The sequence below is a fragment of the Bos grunniens genome, chromosome 22 (genome assembly GCF_055505025.1).
Source record: "Bos grunniens cultivar Pamir isolate PY7600 chromosome 22, Bosgru_T2T1.0, whole genome shotgun sequence".
Classification (NCBI taxonomy): domain Eukaryota; kingdom Metazoa; phylum Chordata; class Mammalia; order Artiodactyla; family Bovidae; genus Bos; species Bos grunniens.
Window position 1 is genome coordinate 34,657,987 of NC_141186.1, and position 27,285 is coordinate 34,685,271.

Genomic DNA, 27,285 nt, shown 5'->3' on the forward strand with positions numbered 1-27,285 from the left:
GTTTTGTCTCTCAGAGGACACTTGGCAATGTCTGGAGACATTTGTCCTTGAGAGGGGAAAATGCTTGGATATCACTGGTGGGAGTCCAAGGTGGCCCCCACATACAGAAACCATAATCTAGAGCAAGAGACAGGCATCAACCATTTAAAAACTCGGATAACTCAGATAATGGGCAGCCATGTTTGGGAACCATTCGAATTTTGAAAAAATTGATTATCAGATATGCAGTAGCTGAGCGGCCTTTTAAAATCCATTGAGAGCATATAAAGGTATGGATTCTCCTACCCTAACTAATGCTCTCCCTGGCCTCATTTCTTCACCAGTAGGTATGAAGGGAAACAGGGCAATCTCGTTTCCAAGAGCTCCCTGGCCATCTACTCACCGTCTAGAGCTGGGACCTCAGGTGAGTGGAGAGATTAGGAGCTCAGGTGGGCAGTGCTACCCATTGCTTCCAGGTGTGTGTTTTTAGGAGAGTCCTGCTTGATTTTTCCAGAGTCAGACTGAGCACTTTATATTGCAGTAACCTAGTACACATGCCGTAGCTGTTTGAAGTGAGAGGAACCGTGTGGCCTGTGTGTTTGCAGGATGGAAGTTTGCTCGCCTGGGTGGCACTGGAGTCTGGAGACAGCAGGAAATGAGACCACATTCCTGTTGTTCAAATAACCTGTCTCGAGGAGCTCTGCCATTCCGCAGTGAGCTGCCTGGCTCCCTTTTGCTGCATGCGTTGGACACAATAGAACTAGAAGCTTCTGAAAGCAGGTGAAAGGTAAGACCCACCTGGGAAATGGCTTATTCCACTTTACCCCCACCACTCAGAACAGGTTTCCAACAAAGGATCTAAACCTTTGCGTGCCCCCTTGGCCCTGGCTGCCTCTCCCACATATTCTGTGCCTAGCGTGGACTTCATTTAGAGATAGCTCTCAAATCTGACTTTACTATTTTAGGCTTCCAGACTCCCCACAGAGTTCTCAGTTAGGCTATGTTAGGCACGTTATCTGGGTCATCAAAGTGCCAGAGCTCACTCCAAGTTTACAAGCAAAGGTGCCTCCTGCCACCTTCAGAATCGCCGGGGCTGGGTGGGTATCAGCAAAGGCTGTTCGCCTGCAGCACCAGCTGCCGCAGGCTATAGGGGTGAAGAAGCTGCACTTTGATACTTCTCGTTGTGGCTTATCGATCCTACTGTCATCATCTCTTAGGAAAATCAATGCTTCGGTCTTTCAGTGAACATGTAAATAAAGTGATAAAAAGTAAACCAAGGCAGGTGTTTCCTGATGGAAAAAGGAGAGATGAATTAAAAACATTACGATGAGCAGCAGAGGGCTGTTTGTGAGCTTAGGAGGATTTAGAAACAGTGAAAACCAGGGCCGTGTTTGGTGACTCAGTGATGCTGGCTGTTCTGTGCTTGGAGGACATCCTTGTCCCAAGTGTGTGGTCTCCTGGTTATTAATGGTGTTGCTTGGAATTTGTGCTTTGATCTGATTGAAACCAACATTGTTCACTCAATTTCCCATCAGTTTTGTCTTAGGAAATAAACCTTTGTCTTAACTGGGTTACCTAACTGTTGTGCTGCGGTTCATGGGGTCGCAAAAAGTCGGACACGACTGAGCGACTGAACTGAACTGAACTGATAAAAGGAGATACTACTAATCATAATAAGGTTAATAACAAACTATTATTGGAATCTCCTACATGTCTATTCATTTATTCAGCAATATTTTTTTCTGGGTCTGTTCTCTGTATGATTCTAGGCCCTAGGGTACACTGTGACCAAGACAGACAGTCCCTTGCCTCTTAGAACCTACCAGTTCAGTGGGAAGACAGAAGGTAAACCACCAATGCAATATGATGTCAAATACTAATACGTGAAGAACAAGCAGAGTAACAGCATGGCAAGTGAGGGGGGTACAGTTTATGTAGGGAGGTCAGGGAAAGTCACTGTGAGGTGGTATCTAACAGAGAACTGGCTCAAGTGAAGGAAGGAGCCACTCTGTGAAAAAATGTAGACCCAACAATGATCTCATTTGGGAACCTGCAAATATACTGGAAAAACCCTGATTTTTGAAAGCGGGAATCCAGGGGTTCTGATCCTGGCCACACTTCTGATTAGCTGTATGACTTTGAGAAGTTAAGCTCTCTCTGTGTGTGTCTTCTGATTTCTCCAGGTGGGAAAAGAAAGTATTTTGGTTCAACTTACAGGATGGTTTTGAGACTTGAGTGAGAATCAAACATTTGAAACACAGCGGACTAGGATGTGGGAGGGTCTTGGTGATGTCAGGCTGCTGAGAGACAGATGGGCTGTCTGTCACCATGTGGTAGCACCCCCTGGGCAGTCTCAGGATGCACCGGTGAAGAAGGCAGACAGCATCTGATCCCACGTGTCTCCATTCAGACTGTGTTCTATGATAGCTTAGTGTTTGAGGACTAGACACCCTAGAGCCAGCCATGTGGGCACAAGTCTCAGTCCTTCCACTTAGTCTATTTACAAGCTTGGCAAGCAGGCTAACGTCTCTGCACCTCTATTTCCTCATCTGTAGAACAGGATGATGATAACTAATAATAACAATAATAGTAGTACTTAACTCATAAAATTGTCAGAATGATAAAATAAGTAACATTTGAAATGAGTAATATTTGAAATACATTTAAGGGAATTTCACACATGATACATACTAGAAGAGTATTTCAAAGTTGAAAATAAAAACTTCCTTGTGAATCATTCTGTGTTGTAGAAGAGGCAGGCTAACCTTTGTTCTGCAGTTATCACCTTATTTGATTATCTCAACAGTTCATTTCACAGATGAGGAAATGGAAACTCAGAAATGTCAAACATTTTGCCCCAAAATAACACACCTGGTTAGTGTATGAGCTGGAAATGTAAACTAAGTTTGACTCTAGAACCCCCATCTTGACCCTTTTCCTCTGGGATGGGTTACTGAAGGTCCAGATACGAGCACAGCTGGGTTCCTGCCCTGAGAAGATTTAAAGTGGAGGGGAAGAGCCACTAAGGGGTTACAAGACACGCACAGGATCTCACAGCTCGTGAGGAATCCAAATCCAGAATTCCCACCTCTAAGTCTAGAGCAACTTTGCTGTTCCGTTTGTAGAACTGAGTGCAGTAAGCATTTATTAAATGATTCTGTGTACTAGAAGATAAAAGAGCAAAAGAACTCCTGATGTATTCAGGTGACCAGAAAAGATGGTACTCTCCAGGGAATATTAAGGAGAGTCTTGGTTTGGGAAACTTGAGGAAAGTCTTTTTTTAGATAAACTTTGTATTTGGGCATAATTTTTCAATAGATTTACAAAAAAGTCATGAGGATAATACACTGGTTCCTGCGTAACTTTAATTCAGTTTCCTCTAAAATGGTAACATCTGACCCATCTAAAGTTAACTTTACTAAAGTTAACGTTACTACATTAATATTAGCTAAACTACAGGCTTAATTAGGATTTTACCACTCTTTCTGCTACTATCTTTTACCTGGGATCCACTCCAAGATATCAAAGTGAACTTAGGAAAATCCTCCCTTTGACTTAAGAAATTTTAACTTGTACCCCTGTTTGCAAGTGTTTCATTCTGGTAAAAAGATACTGCATCTTATTTAATGGTTTCCTCTTTTTGTTCCGAAAGAAGGAGCTGGGCGCTTCAGAGTTTTGAATGGCACAGTTGTTACACAGATTTGTTTCCCTCACAAGGGAAAAAAGGATCAATCAATACAATCGGATAATTTCTAAATTTATTTGAAACAGCCACAGTCATATATTTAATGGACAAGGAAAAAAACCTGCCTAGATTTCCTCTTTTTAAGTTTATTGATCTATCACCCCAAAGACAAAAAAATGTATCTATCTATAATGTGTTAATTGACCCCTCCCAAGACAGATTTCACTTTTAGTTTTAAAGCACACCTCGTGAAGTTATCCTATTCTGTGAGTGTGTGTGTTTCTCAAAGTGGGAGTTATTCTAACAGGGATAAAATAATACCAGAGAAAGCAAATGAAAGTGGTCTTTATGAGTTTCACGTTCATTTTTATCACATAACTTTGTCTGAAAGCTTGGTTAAATTAAATGTATAATGTGATCCTGGTGTATTTGCATTCATGCAATAGCTTTTTAGTTTGTTTTTAACAGAGGTCTTCCTGACCTTGGAGGTTCAGAAAATTTGCTTTCACACGGTCGAATGGCTTGGGTGTATTTCTCTGGTATATTAGGCAAAAATGTATTGGTCTTCTCACCAGTATGGTGCCCTTCCTCTTTTTTAACCTCTTGTGTATTTGTGTCAACAAAATTAATTATGACCATTTAGGAAGAAACGTACAATACAAAGCAACTTTTATTCACGCCTAAGCTTCCAGGTGTTTTCTTTGAGGTAAGAAGCTCAGGGGAGATGTTACCATTTGATAATTCATACAGACTTCTCCGGACTCAGACATTTTTCATAGCACTCTTTGGTCTTCAAGTGCTGCTTCAGTCGGTACCCAGTCATTGTTTATCCGTACAGGTTAAAGCCTTTTTGTCCAGTAGGGACTAAGAGTGATACTCATCTGCACTAGTAAGGATTGTTAAGGTAGACTTTTATTCTAACTTGGAAGCGATTGTTTTGAGAAGTAAAATGAAGGTGACCAGTCAAACCAGAAATCATCAACCAAATCACCACTACTTGATGATTTCCCTTCCCTTTAGTGAATTCATCACTTGTCACAGTTTATACTCTGAAGCCTGACACTGAGATTCCCGAGGATACAACCTGAGAGTTTCCATATCTTCAAGGATTGTTGCTGTTCAGTTGCTGAGTCTCACCTGACTCTTTGTGACCTCATGGATTGCAGCACTCAGTTTGCTCAAACTCATGTCTTTGTCCAGTGAGTCAGTGATGCCATTCAACCATCTCATCCTCTGCCACCCCCTTCTCCTTTTGCCTTCCATCTTTCCCAGCATCAGGGTCTTTTCCAATGAGTTAACTCTTCCCATAAGGTGACCAAAGCATTGGAACTTCAGCTTCAGTCCTTCCCATGTATATTCAGGGTTGATTTTCTTTAGGATTGACTGGTTTGATCTCCTTGCTGTCCAACGGACTCTCGAGTCTTCTCCAGCACCAGAAATCAAAAGCATCAGTTCTTTGGCAGTCAGCCTTCTTTATAGTCCAACTCTCCCATCTGTTGGACCATAAACTTGGACCAAGTTCTTTCCATGCTCCAAGAGTCAGTTCAGATTATTCTGTTAATTCTCTCCTTTCACCTCTTCCAAAAAGAATTATTTATGATACAAACATGCATTCTCTGTGGGAACAGTATTATCCTCAGGGGAGTAAAAATTGGTTCATAGTTGGAGGGGGCTAAAAAAAAAATCTTACTCTTTGTGTATAACATACAGATACACAGAGTACATAAACAAATAATCAATACATTTGCCTATTAACTAATGGGGGAGGCAATTAAGAAAAAATAGATATGTAAAAAGGTTCTCAGGAGGACAATAAGAAAAAAGAAGTTGAAAACACTGGTTATAGACTAACCATTGAGTATTCATTGTTTCCAAAACCAGGAATCATTTCTCTAGCCGGTGTCCTCTTAGGTAAATAGAACAAGAGATGCCGATAAAACATAATATTGGCCCGATGTTGCAATTATGCAGTGCTCCATCCTCTAATCTTCCCATTGCCATGGCAGAAAGAAAGCTTTTGATGTTATCTTGTCCAGGGGCTTTGCCCTTTTGCACTTTCTGATTTACAAAATCATCAGTAAATTTGTCATTGTGTTTAAAGATTCCAAGTTAACTGAAGTTTATGTGTTGTTATACCTGGACTTCTCAGATAAAATGGAAAAATAGAGATGTTCTATAACAATTGTGGGGAGCAACCAAAGGAACAAGCAGAAATGACGGAAAAATTGTTGTGTAAATGTGAAAGCCACAAGAAGTGAGAGACTTTGCTTGGCTATAAAGAGTCACTTTGAAGCCTACTGTCCCTGACGCACCTCCCTGAAGGGTTGGAAAAAATGAAATAGTTTTCAGCCATTCTTTCAGCCAAGGGTGTCTGTGTGACAGATCTGACAGAAAGTCCCTGGTGGTAAGGATGGAAGTTCTGGGGAAATTTTTGCTCTTGTATCTTTCCCTTTTATTCTGTCTTTGAATGCAAGTATAATGTCAGGATCTGGCAGCCACCTTGTAATATAATTATGAGGCAGCAAATTCAAGGCCAAAACCCTAGCATGCTGTGGATGACAGAATGGGAAGAGAGGAAGAGACAGAGTTTCTGGTCACCTCATTGAATACTGAGACCAGTGTCAGCAGCTGCCCTATTCTTCCATGGAATACTGTGTGTCTATCCTGCCTAAGCCACTCTTAATTGGGTTTTCTATTACTTGTAGCTAAATATATTCCTATAATACCTTATTTAGGAGATAATATCAGATTATGAAGAAGAAAAGAGGCACATTCTTCTGCCTTGCCCTCTAAATATAAGTGATTTTTAATCCTTCAGGTTATTTCTATAACATCAGGCCTCTGCAAACTTAGCTCATTAATATTCCTTGACAAGGAGTTATTACACGTCTTACATTTCAACATAGATTACAAGTTGTGGAAAGTGGAAAGCCAAGACTTTATAGGAAATTTTCTGATCATCTCTCCCACGGATTGTGTTCTGCATAGTTGGAACCTCAGTGTCCTCAAGCCTCTGAGATAACCACCCTATGGCCTTGTCCATCCCGCTAGCAAAGAGAAACTTTCCACCCTCACTACCCCTTTCTGTGCATTCTGTGCTTACCTCTCAGGAAAACAGAATCTCAGAGGGACAAAAAGATACAGAAGGAACACACACTTGTGCAGGGTCATGCAGAGCACTTTAATTCCTCCTAATCTCATTTTAAGTCCTGGCCACTCCATTAAGGTTTCACTTTTTGCTTAATCGAAGTATCTTTGAAGGGCTGATACTCCCCTTCCTCTATATGGAAGAGCAACATTCTAACACTAACAGAAAAACTGCCAAGAGTTTTAAAATAGCTTTTTGTCCCCAGTTGTATAAATAAATACTTCAGGATTACCGAGATTCAGCATCAGTTACAATGGTTTGATTCATATTAAAGTTCTATTTTTATTATTAATATAATTTATTTAATAGGTTCATGGATGAGAAGACTGCAAAGATTTGGGGGTCATTTTTTTTTTTGTCACAAGTAAATTGGGAAAAAGAGAAAATAAAAAGGAAGAAAATAAAACTATGATACTATTATCTAGAGATGATATTCGGGGGCAAAATTTTGCTTTATCTATCTATATATATACATACATATATATGGGTTTATATAGATAGAAAAAGGAATGGGAAAATTATGCATACGTATATGTATATTATATGCATAAATATTTCAATCTTTACTTAATGTATGTTGCTTCCATTTTTGCATTTCACTCACTCAACATCTTTTTTTAATGATTGCATAAGTTTTCATTATATAAAAACATAATGTATATTTAAAAAGGTCAATTATTAGATAAATGTTCTCCTATTTTCATCAGTATAAATATTGCTAGAAGGAATACTTTTTACAGTAAGTCTCTGGCATACTTTAGGGTCACTTCAAATAAATTTGCTAAGATTTCATAGCAAATTAAAATCTAGAACTAATCAGAATAAACTATTATTTTATTCTGTACTCAACCATATAAATAGATTATTATCCTTTCCAGAGTTTGTTGTTCTTTACTGAGGTCATCAGTCCAATTTCGAATGATCAGAATATAAATATATTTGTGTTCTTGAACTTTTAGACCCCTTTAGGTAAAACCAATCTTTTCTCAATAAGTTTAATGATCTTAACCAACCAAGAAACCATATTGCTTGATGATGAAGTGACTAAGTTTCTGGTGAGATTTGGCAAATTTAAATGATGGGAGCTTCATTTTTCTAGGCAGTTTGATCATCAGGGTTGTCAGCGCAAAATAGGTGCTTTTTCTGAGTTAATGTTATTTTTATGTCTGTTAGGCAGTAATGAATTTTACATAACTAGTTTATAACTCATTTCATATTCATCAAGTTATTAATGAGAGAAATAATGCTGGATTTGGCAGCAAAACAGTAATAATGTTACATGTCACAGACCAAGAGAGGAAAAATTGTGGTTAAGCTGATTTTTTGGTAAGTAACGTTGCTTTCTTTTGTTTGTTCAGTTTGAGACCCAGAATCATATTTATATTGTAGCTCTTCCTTATAATTAAAATGGGGCTTCCCAGGTGGTACAGTGGTAAAGAATCTGCCTGACGATGCAGGAGACTTAAAAGACAAGAGTTTGGTCCCTGGGTTGGGAAGACCCTCTGGAGTAGGAAATGGGAACCTGCTTCAATATTCTTGCCAAGAAAATTCCTCGAACAGAGGAGACTGGAAGGCTACAGTCCATGAGGTTGCAAAGAGTCAGACACAACTGACACACCAGCACACATATAATTAAAATAAAATCCATTGTCATTGTGGTAAAAATGAATGCAGAAAAATATAAAGCAGAAAGTAAATATTAACCATAATTTTACCTCTCAAGAAGTAATTGATAATATAGTATATTTCCTTCAAGTCATTTTTCTGTGCCTACTGAAAGATGAAAGTATATATGCTATTTTTTATTCATCATTATGTTAAAACAGCTGTCCCATGTTATTAAAAATTCTTCAAAAGCACCATCAGAGTATCTGTGTAAGATCCCAGGGGTAAATATGTGATAGTTTAATCAAATTTTTGTTGAGAGATATTTTTGGTAATATTTTACTACCAAGAATAATTCTGTGATGAATATCCACAAACTTCTTTGTCAAAATATTAATACCAAACTACTACTTTCATAGGGTAGATTTCCTAAAATGAAATTACTAGATCAGAGACTATTAACTTTTCTAAGCTTTGGCAATATATTGCCAGATTGCTTTTCAGAAAATAATTCACATTCCCACTAATCAGGATAAGAGTTCCTGTCTCAACATACCCAAGTCAGCATTGCTGTTGTTTTTTTATTTTAACTAATGAACAAAGCAATTTTTTGCATCAATAATAAATATATAAATATTTCCATAAGTGTATCAATTATTTGTGTTTCTTCTGTGAAATATAAATTCATGTCCTTCTGAGAACAAAAGAATTGATTGTAGTAGTCACGGTGGGAGGGGTACTGAAAAACATTTCCTTGAGGGTCATTGAAGTTAATTTTATTATAAATTATACATGTACTCTGCTATATCAAGAACTCCAATACTACTTATTTCAGATAGATAACAATTTTAAATATTAAAAAAGAAAACCAAATAGTTCTGGGAAAAATTATGGATAATTTATATTTTCAGTAAATCTTTAAAAGGCCAGGTGGCTGTGGACCTGTCCCCCAGTAGGCTTCTTTCTGGCCTAATTGTGAGAACTGAGATAATTAACCACAAATCTGCCAACTAATAATTTTTCTTAAAAATCAGGTGCACAATTCACAAATGGTATCTAAATTCTTACAAGACCGCTGGAGCAAGTTGGTCACCAGGCCCCAAGACCAGCTCACTTATCCATAAGTTCACAGTCTGGCTTGCTGATTTGTTGGCTTTACTAATGGTCTTAATTTCATTATCATTACTTACCATTCATCAAAACTGATCGTGCTGACTGAGAGCTTTACCAAATTACCCAACAAGAACTTATCTTAATGTCCTTTCCAACCTCTGTTACCTTAATGGGCTCAGAAAATAACTCAAACAGAACAAGGACCCAAAGTCACTATTGCACTTATGCATTTGCTCATTCAGTCCCTTAAACAGTTCTTCCCCAGGGGGACTAGATATTGTGTGACCTTGGGCCTTTTGATTTTACATAGAGGGGTCCACATCAGCCTCCACATTATCAACTGGGGGTAAAGATAAAATTAAAAGTGCCATATATTGTTTCCCTCTTAATGACTTTTTTACAGCATAGCCTTCTTCTTTTTACTAAAAAAACTAAACAATATAAAAAAAAAAACAAAAAATTTTCTTGAGTATTTTTAGTTTTGTCTTTTCTAGATTTTCCTGTAATAATAATATTAGAAGAAGTTATAGAAAATACTAACCTCTGAAAACACACTCCTTAAGATTGCCCTAATGATTGCATTGTAAAGTCACTGGTATCCATGTCCCCTAGATGCCCATTTGTCTGAAAGGCAACCCAGACATGTATACTGGGGAAGGGAGCCAGACAGGGAACAGAGTGGTAGTGGGAAAACCTTAATCACAAATTCGTGACAAAAATGTAAGATGGTAACATATCAAATAGAGTTCAGTTCAGTTCAGCCGCTCAGTCGTGTCCGACTCTTTGCGACCCCGTGAACCACAGCACACCAGGCCTCCCTGTCCATCACTAACTCCCGGAGTTCACTCACATTCACGTCCATCGAGTCAGTGGTGCCATCCAGCCATCTCATCCTCTGTCATCCCCTTCTCCTCCTGCCCCCAATCCCTCCCAACATCAGAGTCTTTTCCAATGAGTCAACTCTTCTCATGAGGTGGCCAAAGTACTGGAGTTTCAGCTTCAGCATCATTCCCTCTAAAGAAATCCCAGGGCTGATCTCCTTCAGAATGGACTGGTTGGATCTCTTTGCAGTCCAAGGGACTCTCAAGAGTCTTCTCCAACACCACAGTTCAAAAGCATCAATTCTTCGGCACTCAGCTTTCTTCACAGTCCAACTCTCACATCCATACATGACCATGGAAAAACCATAGCCTTGACTAGAACGACCTTTGTTGGCAAAGTAATGTCTCTGCTTTTCAATATGCTATCTATGTTGGTCATAACTTTTCTTCCAAGGAGTAAGTGTCTTTTAATTTCATGGGTGCAGTCACCATCTGCAGTGATTTTGGAGCCCCCCAAAATAAAGTCTGACAATAGAGTAGTGAATCATTTATACTATAAAACCTTGATGGTAACCGTCTTTCTTCAGTTCTTCTTATGGAATTTATTAATCTGTTTCCACATGATATTATTTAGTTCTGCATTTAAATAATCTGATACAAGTATGTAGTCCTGGATAAGATTTCTCCCTTTTAAATGAAGTTCCACTAGGTTATTAATAGCTCTTGATTCTCCAAACTCCTCTAGTTTACAGGAGAAATAATTTAGTGAAAACTCATTTGGGTTGTGTAGCTTTGTTAATGTAAGTGAGTAATGTGTATTGATTCTTCATGGTGTAAAAATGTTATTCATTTTGTGCAAGAAAGTCAGTTAAAGAATTATTAATGACACAGTAATTGCTTTTAAAAATATGCCTTAATTAAAATGGTAAATTCTTTATTACATCTTTATTTTAATTAGATGTACAGAAAGACAATACTTTTTACAAGGAACCTCATGTAAAATAAAATGATCTCATTTAAAAGCATTTCAAAAACTCAGTAGTGGTGCTCTCTAGAGAGGCAGTCGATAACTTCCTAAAGTAAAACTGCTGTGACTCCACTTCTGATCAAAATTAAAGGTGTCATTCTGACTAAAATTAATAATCTTAAATAGAATATTTTACACTTTTCCTCCATACCAAGAAGTTTCTGCTTCTACTTTTTAACTGAAATTCCATTTCTTGAAAGTGTTTTTAAAGGTTTGTATACAGAGTAAAAGTAAGTCAGAAAGAGAAAGACAAATATCATATATTAATGCATATATATGGAATATGAAAAGATAGTACTGATGATCCTACTTGCAGGACAGCAAAGGAGACACAGACATTTTGGACACAGTCAGGAAAAGAGAGGGTAGGATGATATGAGAGAACTGCATTGAAACATATACATTACCATACGTAAAATAGATAGCTAGCCAGTGGGAGTTTGATGTAGGACACAAGAAACCCAAAGCTAGTGCTCTGTGACAACCTAGAGGGGTAAGATAGGGAAGGCAGTGGCAGGGAAGTTCAAGAGGGAGGGAACATATGTATACCTAATGCCAGTTCATGTTGATGTACAGCAAAAATCATCACACTATTGTAATTATTCTCTAATTATATATATATGTAAATATATATATATAAGAAAAGCTCAAAAAAGACAAGGAGGAAACAGGCTTATTTTTATGGAAATTATATATGAACTAGATTCAACTTGTTTTTGCAGTTGCACTTTGCTCTATTTCTTCAATTTGCAAGACTGTGCTTTTCAGTGATTTGTCTGGAGTTATATGTATAGAAAAACCACAACCAAAATCAATAACTGCCTTCTGTTTATCATGTCACTCTGTTCTACTTGCTTTTCTGTCTTTAATTTGTATGCATAATTATCTGAGGCAATGCTCCCTTGTGCATAATGATCATTAACTTGGAAAAGGTCCATGTGGGGATGGGGGTGCTGCTGGTTAACATTTGAGTGTAAATTTGGGGCCATGTACTAGATTGGGATCTCTCATGATTGTTAATTAATCCTTGTGTGTGTGTGTGTGTGAGCTCAATTGCGTCCAGCTTTTTGTGAGCTCCTAGACTGTAGCCCACCAGGCTCCTCTATCCTTGGAATTTTCCAGGCAAGAACACTGGAGTAGGTTGCCATTTCCTTCTCCAGGAGATCTTCCTTACCCAGGGATCGAACCCACATCTCTGGTATCTCCTGCACTGGCAGGCGGATTCTTTACCACTGCACCACCTGGGAAGCCCCAGTTAATTCTTATAACAACCCAAACTGGGAAAATACGATTTCCATTTCATAGAGAAAGGAAAGGAAGGTTGAGAGCTGCAACCATTTTGATCATTTAAGCCAAAGGTCTAAAAACTATGGCCCATGGGCAGTCTCCACCTTGCCATCAAATTTTATAAATAGAGCTTTATTGGAACATGGAGACAGCTATTTTTTCTTATAACGACAGAGTTGAGTAGTCTAGGGAGAGAGATTGTCTGGCCTGTCAAACCTAAAATACTATCTAGCTCTTAGGAGGAAGAGTTTGCAGATCCCTGGTCTAAACCAGAACTGCTCACACAATTGGATCTGCTCCCATTCATCAGACCCCATTGTGTAACATTGTTTAAAATTATATATCCTCTTTTCCAAGCATACTCTTCCAACTTCATACATTTTTCTCTTCTTTAATTTGAATACTTAATATAGGAGTCTTTTTCCTATGAGCAACATTTCCTCTCTTTTCTGAATGAGCTGAAATGACATGCCTCTAGCCTGTGTCTCTCATAGCTATCATTATTTATTTAACTCTGCTCAGGTTATTTTAACTCAGCTTAGCATTTTCCAAAATGCTTTACCTAATAAGAGGATTCTTATAACCAAGTATTGCTTCACTCTGCTCTTCATATAATCTGAATTTCTTTTTAAAGTTTCCCAGAGGACAATGGTTATCTCACTGCTGGGGAAAGAGTCACAGGCATTTACAGTTCAGAAAAGCCAGCAGCTGCCATGTAATAAAAATCAGATCAAAGGAGCACCATGCCCAGCCAGAGAGCCTATATTTTTTTGTATGTAAAGAAAGAAAGAATCGGTTGATAGGGAGGGGTTTTTCCACCTTAAGACACTTTAGTTAATAGATCATATAATGCCAATTACAGCCTCTTTGCTCACAGACACTGCTTGTCATGCAGCAAAAGCTTCCCTGCTCCACATTCACGGTCCACAGGCTCAGTTAGGTAGACTAATTTCTTAGGTCCCCTGCAGAGGAGGCCCAGACTGCCTTACATTCGTAGACCCTGAGAGGTTTTACATCCAAGAAGAGGAAGGCCATAGAAGTTCTCTTTTGTCAAAAAGTGGTCAAAGATAGTAAAAGGTGGAAGCATTCTAAGATGGTCATGAACAGGTTAATGGAATACTGAAAACAGAATACTGGGGTGGGTAGCGTTTCCCTGCTCCAGGGGATCTTCCCAAACCAGGGATCAAACCCAGTTTTCCTGCATTGCAGGTGGGTTCTTTACCAGCTGAGTCACAAGGGAAGCCCTGTACTGTAAAACCCTATGCAAAATTAATAATATTGTGGAAGACAATGCAGTGACGATAGGACATAGAAGGTTCTTACATGTGTATGTTTAATGTTGTTTATGATTTTAAAGTTTTAAAAATAAATACATTAAGTTTATACAGAAAATAGCATTTGATGATATATACCATGATATTAAGAGTGATTATCTTTGGGTGATAAAGACATGACTGACTCTAATTTTTTTTTTATTCTTCGCTATATTTTTCCAGAAACCACGTATTATTTTTGCACTTCCTTAGTGGCTCAGATGGTAAAGAATCCGCCTGCAATGCAGGAGACCTGGAATTATCCCTGGGTTGGGAAGATCCTCTGGAGGAGGACAAAGCAACCCACTCTAGTACTCTTGCCTGGAGAATCCCCATGGACAGAGGAGCCTGGTGGGCTGCAGTCCATGTGGTCACAGAGAGTCTGACAGGACTGAGCGACTAAGCACAGCACTGCACATGTATTACTTGTATAGTCATAAGACGTTTCTTTTCATGGGATAAAAAGGACAACTAGGAATGTTATGATAAACAGGAGAGGAAAACAAATGCTCCCTCTCCTAAATAAATTTGAAGAGTTTTGGTAAATACGTGATGTTTCTACCACTGAGTTTGGAAAAAAAAACAATCTTAGAAGCAGATTGCTTTTGCTGAGATGTGTTAAGAGAAAGGGTTTAGGTTGTTTCCTCTGAGTATTATAGAAGGATTAGGATAAACATTATATATATATATATATATTCTTTTAATAAAAAATATACTATACTATCACTAATTGCTGAGTTACTCACTTTGGAGGTCCTTAGAGTTCACTTTCACTTTTCACTTTCACCCATTGGGGAAGGAAATGGCAACCCACTCCAGTGTTCTTGCCTGGAGAATCCCAGGGATGGCGGAGCCTGGTGGGCTGCTGTCTATGGGGTCTCACAGGGTCGGACACAACTGAAGCGACTTAGCAGCAGCAGCAGAGTTCCCCAAGCTGTCCATGGACCGTGTTCTTTCTTGTTTGCAAGACTTCCACCTTCAATCAGGACCATCTTATTACCCTTCTCTCCCTGGACCAGCTAAAAAGTTGCCTCTTTTCTGTATCCCTCATAAACCCTTTCCTACCTCTTATTTCCCACTAACTGGCATTCCCTTGCTGGTCCTGTACTATTTCTATAACCATTTCTGGATTAGATTGTATTTTCTTGTGTTTTTGTTTGTTTGTTTTTGCTTTCTCTTTTCTTTTCTACCACATTGAGGGCAAAACCCAACTTAATCATTGTCACTTTTCCAGTGCTGAGAGGAAGTGTTTGAATGGCCTGTAATTACCAAATAGCTCTGCTCAGCAATATTTCATTTCCATGAGTCTGCCAGCCCAGCTCTTAGATGTGTTTCACCTTCTTCCTCTTCTGTCAGAACTTTTAGAAGTGACCCAGATTCATGGCTGGAAGTGGAAGGCGTGGTGGACCAAGACTTCCACTAGATTAAACTTGCCTAAAGTGTCACCTTTACCAGTTTCTTAAGTAATATATTGATACAATGTTCATTAAAACTAAGATGAATAGATGTTAGAGAAAATAACAGGAACTTTGCAACTGAAACATTAATCTTTGTCCCCAAGACTCATAGGGAAGATAATCAAATGATGTTTCCATTTTGCCGTTGTCCTCCTCCATAAACTGTATTGATCATACCCTGTGTTCATTCTCACTTCCCAAGCACTGTTTTGGGGGACTTTGCTCTACCCTGACATAGGCAGGGCCTTTCAAAATTTAATCACCCTGGACTCTCTTACCTACATTCCTCTACTAATCTGAAAAACCTGAACAATTTATTTGAGGATTTTGTTGAGATGTTCTTCTTTGTGGCCTTGTAAAAATGTGTAGCCTCTCTAGGGACTACATTTTAATGCATAGCTATAAAACCAAAATTATTTATTGTTTCTCCTTTCTTCTGTATCCTTATTTTTTTGTTAAGAGCTCCACTAAGGAATATTTACTGTAAATTAACTGTTTAAGCTGGGCAAGACCTTTAATCAAGGAGGAGTTAGAGAAAAAGGATGCACTTGGCCCTTTGGGCACCTCAGTGATCCTCAAAGATGTTAAGAAGTGTAGTAAAATGGGAGATTAGGAGAGACAAGGATAGGCCAGGGAAGAAAGTCTTGATGAAGAAAGTCACATTGACCTGTTTGTGGAACACCTGCTATTCTTTGGCTTCTCAAAGTGATGCTAGCATCTTATTCCTCATCAGCACAAGAAACAAAATAGTGATTTATAGACTATTAATCAGCCAGGCTGAGGCCTTATTAAATTGTCTTGGTTCTCTGCTGTGTGGTGAGATAGATTATCCACTGTATTTGTTTTCTGTCATTTATCAGACACCAACTACAAAACTTTCCTGGCTCTTGGAGCCCAAACTGAAGTGAAATCAGAAGTAATGCCCAACAAAAACAGTCATCTTGAGAAGCAAAACATACTTTGTCCCTTTTTCCATAAGTTCTGTCTGTCTAATATTCTTAAATAATGAGTATTTTAGAGGGGGATGAATTAGGAGCTCTCTGTGTAGAGAGTAGGAGATGACATTTCCATAGTGGGTTCCCCATATTTTACCTTGAACAGAAGAAAGAGGAAGATTTATAAGTTTGTAATCTCTTGCAAACAATATCCTTCATGAGGAATGAAACATTTTTATTTTCTCCTCTTACTTTGGAACCTCAATCCAATGTAATTTTCATGGACAACTAAATTAAGAACAATATAATGGTAATAATTACATATATGCCAGCGTGTTTGAAGTATTATATATAAATTGACATTTTTAATACTCAGTGGCATTATTACAATTTTACTTATGAAGAAAGTGAGGCAAAGGGATATTTGTCCAAGGTTAAACAGCTTGTAAGTATCAGAGCCAGGATTTGAACACAGAAAGTTTGCTGTAGACCATTAGGCTACCCCATTTCTTAAATGACTGTTAAGTGTTTCATGTCTCTATGATCTGCAGGCAAAGTTCAGTTCAAGAGGTAGTTACTGAGATCCTATTGTGTGGAGGGCACTGGGCTAACTTCTTTGGCATTATTTTTTCTCAGGGAGAAATAAATCCGTCTCTTAGTTTAAATCGGTTAGAGTTTAGTAGAGAGATTAAGACAAACATGCACATTGTACCTACAATGTAGAAAGACATTCATGGTGAAAAAATAAGCAAAACACTATGACAATAAAGGTAGAACAAGCTGCAATGGTCTCTAGTAAAATTTAGTGACTGTGTTCTGTCTTTGCTTATCAGTTACAGATCCTTTTGTTGTGTTTTTCAATGTCCAGTATAAAGAAACAAAGACTTTATTGTCAATTCTTATGCCTCAGAACCGAGCTTAATCCATCTGAAGTGTGTTACTCTTCATTTCAATGCTTATGTCGACTGTAAGGTTTGTAAAACACACTTTAGTACTGGCATGATATCACAAAACAAGGCAAATGTGGAAGACAGTGATAGCTCATAAATTGCACCTTATTTATTTACTTTAGCTCTTTTTCTTAACATCATTATTTCTCTTTCACTCTGCCTCGCTCTGACTCTTTGATTTCCCAGAGTATAAGAGTGTCGTGTACTTTCTGGTGTTTTGAGACAAGCTCAGTTTGTCTTTGCTCTGCAGGGCCTTAAATATTTCTGACAGTTTCCAAACCTTAGCACAAGTCAAAGTGTCATGGGAGGACACACGTCTGACTCTTGCTGTGATTATTGTCATAGAGGAAGGGCTCAATTATTATTAAAAAAAAAAAACAATCTCTAGTCAGTTTTATTAAGGAAAATTATATATGATTTACTTTTCACCAGTCTGTTCTGGCATGCTTCTAATGATAATCAGAATCACCTGGATCAATAATACCAGTGTGCATACTCTGTAGTATTTTCCACATGCTGTGCCCAATTCAATATTATTGCTACTGTAGTGATGGACACCAGTTTTGGCCAACATGGCATAATACTCTATATCAGATTTCCTCAAGACTGGGCAGTTGTTGGCAAGTATAACCAGTTTTACTTTGCCTTGCTGCTCATTTTCAGAGTCTGCTTGTACCCCAGCACATACTTTCCACTTTTCATAAGCAGTTGGAGCCTAGAGTTGACTAACTCCAGCGACTTTTTCATTTTCTTTGTGGCCACCATCATCCTGCCTTAGGTGAGGGACACCCCCAACCAAGAGCAGCCTCCAAGACGTCTGAGGAGTGAGAAAGGCATGCTCAATTATTATTGGTTGTTATTGCTGGTTTGTTTGTTTGTTTGTTTTTGGTAATTTCTTTCAGACTTCAAACCTCAGAAACCATTTCTGTTACACCCTCCTGAGTTGAATTCTGTGACAGGAGCAGAGAAAGTGTGTCTGGCAAAGAAAGTCATGTAACACAAAGTTGGGAAACTATAGGTCATTTTGGTCAAGTCCAAATTGTCAAATTTGGTTGAGATATACTGATGGGCTAATTGTGGATCCATGCATTCATGCCTGCGTGCTGTGTCACTTCCATCGTGTCCAACTCTTTGTGACCCTGTGGACCGTAGCCTGCCAGGCTTCTCTGTCTGTCCATGGGATTCTCCAGGCAAGAAGTGTGAGTAGGTTGCCATGCATTCTTCCAGGATATCTTCTTGACCCAGGGACTGAACCTGTGTCTCCTGAGTTGGCAGGTGGGTTCTTTACCTCTGAGTCACTTGGGAAAGCCCAATGGTGAATATGGACTGATAAAATAAATGCAAGTGTTTGACTGCCTTTTGTGACTTTTAACATTTGAGTTGCTTACATCTGAGACAAAAAATCAGACCTGTCCTCTGAGAATGATGTGAAAAGTGTGATTCTTTAAAATAACAGACTTGCCCGGAAGTTAAAAAGAAAAAAAAAAAATGAATTTTGAATCTACTTTGTCTTTGTATCTTATTCCAGACAGTCTTACCTGCTTCCATAGCTTGCCCCACACTAATACGTATCTAGATCAGTTTCACTATGAATTTGGGTAAAACATCATTAGCTGCATCTGGAATGGGTTAGATGTGTAACGTATTTCATAATTAAAGTTAAGTTATTTTTAGATTATTTGCTGTTTTGGATTATTTACCCCTCTGCTTTCAGTTATTGCAAAAAGAAGATCAAGATTTGACTTACTATTCATAAAATTCTGAGTTTATCTTCAAGATGTTCATCCCCTAAAGTATACAAGTGGTATGAATAATTCCAGTGCATATGTCAGCTTCTATGTGATGTTCTAGGATGCATACATTCAATATGAACTGTGTTGGGATTCTGTTTTCCCTGGCTCAAGGCAAATATGTTCTTTGAAATGTAGATATGTATAATTAAATATGACTACTAGATTATGTGAATGAAATCTATTTTTCTTTGTAAAACAAGTTGAAAAACAGGACTTAAAGTATCTTGAGGTTTTCTTTTGAAGTCCTAGTTAGTCTATTTAAAAGTGAAAACAGTAGATATAATTATCTGCACCTAGAGTAGAATATACTCTAATGTTTACTAATAAAATATTAACATGTTTAAGTATTTAAACATTTTATTACCGAACAGTTACCAATCTTGTTCCTTCCAAATATAGGGCTTAGTGGATATAAAGGGTCAAATTTTAAATGAACAAAACATATTTGTTCATAAGCAGATTCATGATTCACAGGTATAAGCAAATTGAGTTTGTTGCTATGCAGATAAGCAGAATCTTTTGGTAAGAGTTGTTGATGGACGTTGAAGAGGCAAAACATATAAGGAGCCATCTTCTTTTGAATAGGAAGAACATATTTATAGTAGAAGGAAAGAATATCCAAATTCATTGCCATGGTCACAGGTGTCATGAGCATTTCTGATCTACTGTTCTGAGTCTAATAACATCATGTGAGGGCTGCAGAAGGGTGTCGTGGACTCCAGCTCCAGAGAACAGGCAGGGCCAGGTGCACCTCAGCAGACACCTGTCTAGGATGGCCAGGGACCAGCAGAACAGGGGGCGCCTCCATGGAGGCCAGTAAAGAATGAGGATGGACAATAGCCAGAATCATATTCAGCATCTTTCCCCCAGTAGTAGGATGGCACCTTACTCATGACTGACCTTCACAAACCAGGGAAGGCAAGGAATAGGGGAATGCAGAAACAACTGGGCTTAAACAACAAAAAGAAAGTTATCCAAATAGGGTGGTATTGATGGAAGACATGGTATTTAACATGGAGCTGATGAGAAATACTCCTGTTGGGCGGGGGAGGGGGGCGGGGAATGTTTATATCCTCATTCCACCTTCCAGTGTGTATGCTCTTTAAAAGTGTTTCAAGGTCAGACCTTTGTTGTTTTGTTTGCTTTATTATCTGAAGCAAAGCTTCATCAAGTAAAACTCAGGGAAATACAAGGAGCAGAGAGGAGAAGGATGAAACCAGGGGAGATAGGGGAGGATTCAGTGAGATCAGGGAGAGTTTCTCCAAAGAGAAGTTGTTTGAGCATTATCTCAGCATCAGGAACCTGGTGATGGTAGAGGAAATGCCAGAATGCAGGTATCCTTGCCTTTGTTTCAGTGTCCTTTATACTGCACTGCCTGTGTTCCTGCCAACCTACTAGAGCCAGTCTACTCATTGTCTGGCAACAGGCACAGAATAATAAATATAAGCGTTATTTCTGTAAGAAAAGAAAATCTGACCAGTTGTAGATTTGATTTTATTACCGGAGAGCAAAGCAAATTCATACAAATCACAGAGTGACTCAGAACTCTAGACAAGAGGAACACATCCATCACCATGTAAGCCCCCCGTGAATCTCAGGATTCCATGGGAAACATGTTTTGGTGGTATGTTATAAACAAGCCCATGTGGAACTGGGGTGTACAAGTAACTGCTTTATCTGCAAAGATTTGTCCACCTCTTAGGAAAAGAATGTAACAGAATAACTAACTACCCAAGAGCAACATCTGTAAGTCCTAGGATACTGCTTAGCCCAGCAGCCTCAGCCTCACAAAGCTAAAAGCTTTGCTCCCACATCAGCTGGGGCCTCCGCAGGCCTGTGTCCTTGGCTCAGGGTCAGATGATTACATAATACTTGTTATAAGTGAGCCAGCAGAACAAGGAACCAGAAGGGCAAGAATGCTTAAAGGCACAACTGTCACACCCAGGAGACGCTCTCCAGGGGTGCCTGAGTGCTGGGTTTGGGAGCACCGTATTGATGGGAATTAGCACATCTTAGCAGAAGGGCCACTCCAGTACTCTTGCCTGGAAAATCCCATGGATGGAGGGAGCTGGTAGGCTGCAGTCCATGGGGTCACTAGGAGTCGGATACGACTGAGGGACTTCACTTTCACTTTTCACTATCATGCATTGGAGAAGGAAATGGCAACCCACTCCAGTCTTCTTGCCTGGAGAATCCCAGGGACGGGGAGCCTGGTGGGCTGCCGTCTATGGGGTCGCACAACGTCGGATATGACTGAAGCAACTTAGCAGCAGCAGCAGCAGCAGAGGGGCCAGAGGGGCCAAGGTCATGGGCACAGTTGTGAAATGAGTTACTGCTGTGCACATTTCCCCACTCTTAATACCTACTGATTGGAGTTATTTGTTAACTAAAGAGTGACCAAAAATGCTTTTGTTGTTCTGATTGAGATGAGCTTAAATACCCTTGACCAGAATGTAGAGATTGTTTGGGGTTCTTGAGGTCATTCCTCCTGCTTAGGGTCTTTGTCACACCAAAGTACTTAAATTCTTAAACACTTGGCTTCTGTTCCAGTTTGGCTTCTGGAACGAGACAAAATAGAGTTCATAGACATTGTCTCCTGGTCCCCTAACTCCTAACTTCTTCACTCCACAACACACAGGATTCAGTTAGTAGCCCCTTCCCCTCTAGCCTCCACTTTGACAAAATTAAATTCTCTTTCATAGTTCCCCTCATTGCTTCAACCTTTAAAGAGCCTCTCTATTCTAACTTATTTTCTTTTATTTTTTTCACTGACCTCTTCTTTTATTCATTCACTGTCTGAACATTTGTCTATTGAGGTGGCTCTACCAGGTACTTGGGAAACAAAACACACGTGGTCCATGCTCTCTGGATTCACAGTATAGCAGGGTGGATTGTAAGTTTCCACTTCAAAAAGAAGCAGAATCACACATGCTAGTCTACAAAGAATCCAACATGGTATGTCATCTTTAGCAAGACTATTGAAAAAATTACAAATCATATGAAATAAACCTTAGAGTGAAAAAGTGTATCAAGAACCCAGAGAAAGATCTAAACACGGAAATTTACAGGGGAATTCTGAGAATCGATAAATCTTCTATTCTGGTTAGTAAAAATAAGGTTATATCTATGCTCTAACCCCACTTCAGGAGTGAAAGCTTGTCTAAACCTACATTTCAGAAATGTGTCTTAATCATAAAAGAAGCCAGTCTCCTCTTGCGGATGGCGCAAATGGTACCCAGGGTCATTTCCTCTGGGTGTTACTTAGGCATTTCATTAAGGTACAAGTGACAGTGGGTTCAGCAGGAGAGTTGCTGACATAGCGAGTGGTGAGTTACCCAGGGCTGCTGCAGACCCATGGCTCCACTAGTGTCCTAGCACGTTTCCTTTCCTCCCGCCCCTTCTCCTTGAGGATATGGCATCTATCTGCAGGGTAACGTTTCAAAAAGGGTTCTTGGAGTTCCAGCCATTAAACTTAATTTCCAGGTGGGAAATAAAAAGACAAGGGGACATACATTTAAAGTATATTGTCCATAAACCCTACCCAATAACTTCTGCTTACATCTCAGTGGCCAAAACTCATTATGGGGCCACATTCATTTCCAATCCCAGTAAAATCTGTTAGCAAGTGTTAAGGGGAGAAAGAGTGCTGGGTGGACTAGCAGGCTTCACCACCCCTGCAACTGAGACACAAGGACCTGACTGAAATCTCTAATCTGGAGGAGAAAAATGTTGTGGGCATGAGAGTGGAACGTCAGGCAAAGGAGACCAGGGCCTAAGGACGCTCCTCGCACAGACTCCTGTGTCAACTTCTCTCTAGCAAACATAAAAAGAATTTTGTGACTAAGTTTTAGAATTTGGTACTAAGAAGCTTCATCACCTTTTTCTCCTCAAATAATTGGAATTCTAGAACATTTTTTTAAATAAGTGCAGGTGTATACTGTACATTGATCTATGAATATATATTTCTAATATATACTTCTTTGCATAAACATTGAGGCCTGTGTATTCCTCTCTTAGAGAATAACTGATGTGCTGTTTTTAAAATAGTGACCCAGGAGAAAATTTGTTGACTGCATTATATTTATTTCATATATGTTGGAAATATGTAATTTTAAAAAATGGTTTATTTTTAGAAGCACTTGTTTCAACTGTTAAAGATTGTTTCCCACCTACCAGCCATCCAAAATATTCTAGGTTTTTCTCAAAACAAATATTGACAGTAGAGAAATGAGGTTACCATTTTGTCCTCCAGGTAATCTTCCCAACCCAGGGATCAAACTCACATCTACATTGGCAGGAGGATTCTTTAGCACTGAGCCACCTGGGAAGGCCATATGAAAAAGCATAACCCTTTAAATATAATCCTATCTCATCTTAAAAGCAGAATATGGAAACCTGTTTGAATGATGCAGTCAATTTTAATGAAACTTTTACAGAATTATAATATATCAAACATTGGTATTAACAAGAGGGCAGCAATTAGAGTTCCAACAGGAAACAGTACACTCAAAGCGGGCTATTTCAGGGAGGGTCCATTTTCAAAGGCACTGCTTACAAAGATGGGGATAGGGTGTGGGAGAGTCATAGAGGGGCGTAAGGACCTGGGCCAGGACTGGAGGGAATGCGATGACCTCTTCTAGATCGAAAGGGGACCAAAATAGAAAGATGTTAGCAGAACCAGAGGGAGAGAGATGAGTAAGGAGAGTTGTCTCGAGCTAAAGTGGTTGTAGGTCCAGGGAAAGCCAAGGAATAAATACCCCCATCTCCTGCTGAGCTTCCATTAGCCACATCCAACCAACAGGCAGAGTGCCTGCAAGTCCCATTGATCTGTTGCATGCAGGGCAGCCCTGGGGCAGAGAGCAGAGGGAGGAGGGAAAACAGTGGACCTGGAGGGGTAAGCAGAAGTCATCTCACACAGCAAGTTAAGAATGTGTCCATCTATCATGTGCGATTTTCTACACCTTGAGATACCAAAGGCTCTTCATCTTGAGGGAATACGTAATGTCACACTCTGTTTGTCAGCTTAATAGTTATCTCCTGGTATCACCGAGGCAACTTTAAAGCTACTCTGCTACCTTTCCAGAAACCACCTCCAAAAGCTAATTAATGGTGCACCCTTGTTAACACATGCAGATTTGGCATTATTAGTATAATTGAAAGGATTTTAATAGTCTCACCTCCCCCCACCGCACTGAGTGCTACATACTCCAGTCAGAGTAAATTAAACTCATTAATCAAAGTGGTAAAAATGATATAAGATACAGGATACAAGCAGAACTGTGAGGAGACTAACAGCCCTCGTTATGTTTAATTTTGTTCCCCAGCAAAGGATAATAAATTCAGATTGTAACATCACAATAAAATATTTAATTATTCAGGGGCAGGGCAAGACACATTGTAATTAATTCCCTGTTATGCATCTTCATTTAGGTGGTAATAGATACAATTGAGTAGCCCAGCCAGTCTTAAGTTAAAGATTTGACATGAGATCTCAACCACTCTATCACCTCGGAAAATGTTCCTGCCACATGGAGCTTGCCTTGGGTTGGGAGTGTGACGATAACTATTCCCTCAGTGAGTTTTGATGCCCTTGATTCATTCTCAGTCCAACAGATCTCTGGTGAGTGTCAGCTGTTTCAGAATTCTGTGTCATGTGGTGCCAACAAGTGAATAAGCAGAGTAGGTACCTCCACTCATAGAGCTTACGTGAGGACTGAAACAAAGTCCATTCTTCTCTTACCCTTGAGGCTCTCCCTGAGCTGTCCCCAGTTTGCTTCTCGGACCTCATTCTGTGTCACCTTCCCTGTTGCTCACTAGTCTGCATTTTGCTGCTTCTCAAGCTCCCTCCTACTGCACATGCTATGCGTTTGCTCTTCCACCTGTCTAGAACCTGTTTTCCCCCAAGATGTCTATGTAACTGGTTTCCTCTCATCATTAAGTTCTCTGATTAAGAGAGCCCTATCCTAACCACCTTTCTCTAAAACCTCCCTTAGACCCAGTTACTCTCATTTTTAAATATTCTTTATGTCACTTATCACTACCCCAAATGGGCTTCCTGGTGTGTTTACTTTTTGTTCATCTCTTCACTCATCTTCAGTAGGACATACACCTCACAGGAGGAAGGACCTTGTTTGTCTTCATGATTCTCAGTATGTCTGTAGCCTGGCACATCACAGGTTCTCAGCAAACATTTGTGACTATGGCTAATCATATTTTCCAAAGATTATGACAGTAGTATCTCCCAGCCTCCATGTTTTTCTGTTAATAAAACCTAGTCACATCTTCAATGGCACCCCACTCCAGTACTCTTGCCTGGAAAATTCCATGGACGGAGGAGCCTGGTAGGCTTCAGTCCATGGGGTTGCGAAGAGTCGGACACGACTGAGCGACTTCACTTTCACTTTTCACTTTCATGCACTGGAGAAGGAAATGGCAACCCACTCCAGTGTTCTTGCCTGGAGAATCCCAGGGATGGCAGAGCCTGGTGGGCTGCCATCTATGGGGTCGCACAGAGTCGGACACGACTTAAGTGACTTAGCAGCAGCAGCAGTCACATCTTCATCAAGAGGTAGAGAATTAGTCTCCACATCTTCAATCTTGGAGGGGTGAAGGGCATTTTTTTTTTGCTTATATCCAATAGGATACTGTGAAATTGATACTGTGTAACTTCAGAGACGAGGTTATACATGGTGATACATCTTCCCTTTGCAGTTCAAATCAACCCACTTGAAGAGGCCCTGAAACCGTATGAAGAGAATGAGGTACCCAGCTGCATTCCCCCTGCACTCCCCCATCCCCCAGCTGCCCCAGCCTTGTCCTCTCTTCCCTCCAGCCACCATCTGACTTGAAACCAAATGAGAACCCTGAACCAAAACCACCTATCAGAGCCTTTCCAAAATTTCTGAGCCTTAGAAACTAGGAGAGGTAATAACATGATTATTGTTGATTCAGACCACCAAGTTTGGGAGAGATCTGTTACACAGTAGTAGGTAACCAAGAGGTGAATGAGAGTCTGAATGAATGAATGAACTAACAAAGTACAGCTTATTACTGCTAGTCTGATTCCAAATGGAGAAAAGGGCATGCTATTAGGATGGAAGACAATGTTTCAGAGATCTGTGTAGATCTCTGTGTAGATCTGTCTAAATAGAAATCAAATACTTCAACAGAATTCCAATATCAAGTGCCCCGAGTTTAATACAGATTCATTTATCCTATTGACTAAATAATAGCTTAAGGCATTTTTTTTTTACCACTGCATAGAAATTATATGGGGCAAACTTTCTTTCTAATCACAAGTTAACACTTTTTCATGGTAGACATTGTTAATTGTTTATGGCATTGTTCTTGCTAACTGTGGCCTCACAGTCCTCTCCCGGCCACCATTAATAGCTGATTAGCATGATGCTTGTGATTTTTGCTGTACAAGCCTTAAGGAGACCCCTGTGTCCCAGATGAGCAGCACAGGTTGTCTTCGTTCCCCTCCTCCCACCACACCTTTCCTCTAGTAACACCAAGACTAGGAACAGCATGAGAATTTTGAAAACTGAAAACATTTGTGCTCCTCTGTTAACATGTGGAATTCTTTGGGAGTATCTCCTTCCATCTCTGATGAAGGAGGCAGTATTTGATTAAAGACTTTGAAACTTCTCGCTGATTGGCAAGAAGAAATGGAGATCTCTATTGATAAGAATTTGTGGAGAGTTGGTAGATGCTAGGTGCTAGGATGGTGCTAGCATTTTTGAGAACTTTCCTGGTTGATTTGTATTCGGAAACAGTGGATTATTAGTTCTGAAAGGATTTTTTTTACTCATAATCACCTCATGTCTTTGTACCTCTCACTCTTTTACTCACATACATCTGTTTCTTCTTATCCATAAAAATGACATAGTGTTATTATTTACTTTCTGTTAAACTGAGGAAATCTAAATCCTTTTAGTCAAAGGCATTTATTTATTGTCTCAAATACTGACTTCACCAAGCAATGTATCCTAGCTCCCTGTGCTATTAGTGGTTACTCTTTCAGAATTCCAATATCACTTGGCATCTCTTAGAGACTTCCACTATTCCATCTGATATAATTATTTTTGCAATTACTTTAACTCCTCCAATTATGCTGAAACTCCTTGAGGGCAGAAATCATTTCTAATTCATCTTTATATTCCCTGCAGA

At 39.4% G+C, this 27,285-nt stretch overlaps 1 long non-coding RNA gene and 1 pseudogene across 1 annotated transcript in view; one reads left to right on the forward strand and one right to left on the reverse strand.

The window, feature by feature from the left end:
* The first annotated feature begins 584 nt into the window (after positions 1–584).
* The window catches only part of LOC147348278 (uncharacterized), a 184,709-nt gene continuing 158,008 nt past the window's right edge, over positions 585–27,285 (forward strand). Inside the window, exon 1 of the long non-coding RNA XR_015151331.1 lies at positions 585–766. This is a non-coding gene — a long non-coding RNA (uncharacterized LOC147348278). The remainder of the gene's footprint in view (positions 767–27,285) is intronic.
* LOC147348279 (large ribosomal subunit protein eL30 pseudogene) lies at positions 17,739–18,085 on the reverse strand (annotated as a pseudogene).